The following is a 4,698-nucleotide window of genomic DNA, read 5'->3' on the forward strand; positions in this document are numbered from 1 at the left end:
TAAATAGACAAAGTCTTTTCCCTGGGGTCGGGGAGTCCAGAACTAGAGGGCAGAGGTTTAGGGTGAGAGGGGAAAGATATAAAAGAAATCTAAGGGGCAACCTTTTCACGCAGAGGGTGGTACGTGTATGGAATGAGCTGCCAGAGGATGTGGTGGAGGCTGGTACAATTGCAACATTTAAGAAGCATTTGGATGGGTATATGAATAGGAATGTTTTGGAGGGAAATGGGCCGGGTGCTGGCAGGTGCGACTAGACTGGGTTGGGATATCTGGTCGGCATGGACGGGTTGGACCGAAGGGTCTGTTTCCATGCTGTACATCTCTATGACTCTATGACTCTATAAGATATGTAAGAATAAGATCTACTCTAGATAGTTTGTAAAATGTCGCTATGCTTAAGTGCCATCTTGAATCCAATCGAGCTCTTCCTGTGCACCTTCCAGAAGAAGGAAGAAGAGCACATCTCATCCTGTTCCACAGTGAGGACCCTGGACTGAAAGTTTATCTTGGAGCGCTCTGAGGCAAAGCGCTTGCAGGCTCTTCATCTCCTGAAGATCCTCCGTGACATCAACTTCCATCACCTGAGGCAGGAACAAGTTCTGTAGCTTTTCTGGAGTTTGGACAGTTTCCCCCACCTCCCTCTCTCACTCACCTTCTGAACACCTTTGAGTGTCAAGGCTCTCTTGATATTCTCCTTGACTGTTTACCACCATTCCACTGGAAACTTTTTTAATACCTTTTGAATTCCTGAATGTATTCTGGGGTCAACAGTTTCACATTCAGCTTCCCCATTCCCTTGCCATCCCACTGGAAGTCCTGTTGGTGACAGTCAGCCAGCAGGAGACAATGGCCAGGGAAGAACAATGGCTTGACGTCAATGGATCTGACCTAGAACACTCAGGACACAAACAGGGAATAGACCTGCCTGACTGCGACCAGGTATATCTGTGCTGCATTCCATCTGCAGGGGTGCTGAAGACGTCGTGCAGCTTGGCATCTTTAACCATGTCCATCAGGAATCTGGATGTGCTGTCCAGTTTGCTAATAGCTCCTCAGGATCGTCCAAGCACATCGATAATGCAGTTGAAATCTCCAACCAGAATGACCGGTTGAGACGTTCCCAGCAGCAGTGGGAGCTGCTGCAGGACAGCCAGCCATTTGCTCTTTATCAGCAGGACATGATATGTTAATTAGTCTCAGAGAAACGTTCCTCCTATGAGGAGGCACCCGCTCACTACCTCCTTAGCCTCGGGGATGGTGAAATTGCCTCTGCACAGCAGAATATCCAGGCCAGATGAGTGCCAAGCTCTTGTTATGGTCTGCTCCAGGTTCAGAGCATCACTGTTCCCATCAACGGGAGCTGTAGTGCAATGGGTACTTTGTGAAACCTGACAGCAGGAGGTAGGGTTTCATCAGGCCACTCGCAATGTCTAGCTTTGGTTGGGAATTGCTCATCTCCTCCCCCATCTTAATGCTTTTCCTCTTTTCCTGTTTACAGTCATCCTCCTACACATCTTCATCAGAAGAGGAGCCGCTGGTGTGTCCTACGTGCTGTTGTCTGTTGCTGGCCTGTGGTCAATGGTCTGGTAATCTCTGTAATGTAGAATATGCGGGATTCCATGATAGTAATGTCATCGAATGTCAAGGAGTGATAGTTAGGTTGTCTCTGGCTGCAGATAGTTGTAGCCTGGCATTTCTGTGGTGCGAATGTTGCTCACCATATTTCAGCCGGAAGTTCAGTTTTGTTCAGGTCTTACCACATTTGGACACGGATTACTTCAGTATCTGAGAAGTCATGAATGGTGCTGAACATTCTGCAGTCACTGGTGAAGACCCCCACTTCTGACTTTATGATGGAGGGAAGGTCATTGATGAAGCAGCTGAAGGTGGTTGATCCAACAATCTTTGGGACATACGGCCTACATACCTAGCATCCCACCAGCCCAGAAATTCACATACCACAGTACTAATTTGTATGACTGGCAGAATGTCTTTTTGGATTGACTGCAGCATCCTGTCGGTGGTGTTTCTGTTGCATAGTGGCAGCGTGAAACAACTAGCTTCATCTATTGTTTAAATGTCTGAGATACCTCACCTTTCCAGGATAATCTGATGCAGACTGATGCTTTTCATTTGTTACAAATGAGGCCAATCTTAGAAGATAACTGTGTACCCCCAATGTATATACCGACCAGTGAAGAGAGTTTTCTGGTTGACAGTAACAGAGAATCTCTTGGCCAATGTCTCATTTAAAACATCAAGGAAAGGAAACTCATTTGATTATTCCATTCCAAACATGAATTTCAGCACAAGATGGCGTCCATTAATTCTTGTGAAGAGATTCTTATGTGCAGCTGTGCATTCAAATATCAGAAAACTATCATCATCATATCAGAAATAGGAAAGTCAACTCAACAAATAAGGCAAAAAACCATTCATTGGTTCAAACTCAAAGGTAGATGACAGAGGCTGGTGGTGAGGGGTTCATTTTCAGACTGGAGACCGGTGACCAGTAATGTACCACAAGGATCGGCGCTGGGTCCACTGATTTGGATGTGAATGTAGGAGGTATGGTTAGTAAATTTGCAGATTACAGCAAAAGTGGAGTTGTAGTGGACAACAAAGAATGTTACCTTAAAGTACAATGAGATCTTGATCAGATGGGTTAATGGGCCAAGAAGTGGCAGATGGAGTTTAACTTAGGTAAATATGAGGTGCTGCATTTTGGAAAGGCAAATCAGGGCAAGACTTACACGCATAATGGTAAAGTCCTGGAGAGTTTTGTAGAACAAAGAGACCTTGGAGTGCAGGTTCATAGTTCCTTCAAAGTAGAATTGCACTAGACAAGGTAGTGAAGAAGACATTTGGTAAACTTGCCCTTATTGGTCAGTGCATTGATTATAGAAGTTGGGAGGTCATGTAGTAGCTGTACTGAACATTGATTAGGCCACTTTGGAATAAGGTATGCAATTCTGGACTCTGTGCTATAGGAAGGACGTTGTGAAACTTGAAAGTGTTCTCAAAAGATTTACAAGGATGTTGCCAGGGTTGGAGAATTTGAGCTGTAGGGAGAGGCTGAACAGGATGGGGCTACTTTCCCTGTAGTGTCGGAGGCTGAGGGGTGACCTTCTAGAGGTTTATAAACTCCTGAGGAGCATGGATAGGCTGAATAGCCAAGATCTTTTCCCCAGGGTGGGGGAGTGCAAAACTAGAGGGCATAGGCTTAAGGTGAGACAGGAAAGATTTAAAAGGGACCTAAGGGGCAACTTTATCAGCAGAGGGAAGTGTATGTATGAAATGGTTTGCCAGAGGAAGTGGTAGAGGCAGGTACAATTGCACGATTTAAAAGACATTTGGATTGGTATATGAATAGGAAGAGTTAGAGGGATATGGGCCAAATGCTGGCAAATGGGACTGGATTTATTTAGGATATCTGGTCGTCATGGATGAGTTGGACCCAAGCGTCTGTTTCTATGCTGTACATCGCTATGACACTACTACTCTCTGACTCTATTTCTCAGCTTTCTGAGTTTACCATTTAAGCAAAAATAATCAGTGACCTTCCTAGATCTGTGGCATACAAAGATATCATTGTTGGTTATGCAGGAATCACACTGCCAATGACGAAGCAACCCATATTTTATGCCTAATTTTATGTTTCAGAGCTTGAAGGATGAATGAAATTGTCTCATGCCAACTGAGGTAAAAATAATCCCAATTGGGTCATTGATTGTTATTTTGGAAAGAATTCAAAGAAGATCAGATTCAGTGTATCAAAGACATTGAATGCTTAGCTGTTTGCAATTTCAGATGTGCACAACTTTGAATTCTATTTCGCCTCTGTCCTTCCAGATAGGAAGGTTTATTGGTCAGCGATTTCACACTGATACGCACCACAATGTTATCTTCAGCATAAAGTGATTGGTGCAAGAATCTTGCATTTCCCTAACACTTCATGGAGGAACCATATTTCTATTGATTAAACAATGCTTAATTTATCCTCAGGTTTCATATTATGAGCGCTGGGGAAATGAATGGAGCTGTTGTGTGACACACGAGACAAAAATAGTTTTAAATGATGAAAGGTGTGACAGTTCTGAAAAGAAAAGAAAACATGCCTGTTAAATGACACTGGTTGTCACTAAACAAAATAAATCGGCAATCCCACTGAAAGGCTTTGTTTGAGACAAAGAGTGGAAAACTTCATATCAGCCAAATTGCAATTACTACAATAAAAACAAAGAACTGTGGATGCTGGAACTCTGAAATAACATGCAGCAAGTCCTGGAGCAACTCAGCAAGTCTGACAGTGGGTATGGAGCAAGAATTAGAGTTAATTGTTTCAAGTCTACTCTTGACGCTTCTTCAGAACGAGTGGTGGCTAGTCTGGGTGTAGGGTTGAGGCAAAGTGGATCGAGTAGGGGGAACATTCAGTGATTTCACCTGTCGAGTTCTCAATGATAATAGTATCCAAATTAGCAAAAGGAAATAATCACCAACGTTGTCTTCTCTCATCTTGTTGAGTCCAGAGAAGCAAAGTTTAAAAAAAAACCATGTGTTGGTAACTGCAGCTTTGACCACAGTGTACCATATCAACTGTAAGTGGCTTGCAGTAGAGAACATGTTGTACTTTTCGATCCTCGGATACAGATAACAGCATTTTTCTACCGCTGTGCAAAAGAAGTTTGAATCTAAGCA

Source organism: Chiloscyllium plagiosum, chromosome 11 (genome assembly GCF_004010195.1).
Source record: "Chiloscyllium plagiosum isolate BGI_BamShark_2017 chromosome 11, ASM401019v2, whole genome shotgun sequence".
Lineage (NCBI taxonomy): Eukaryota > Metazoa > Chordata > Chondrichthyes > Orectolobiformes > Hemiscylliidae > Chiloscyllium > Chiloscyllium plagiosum.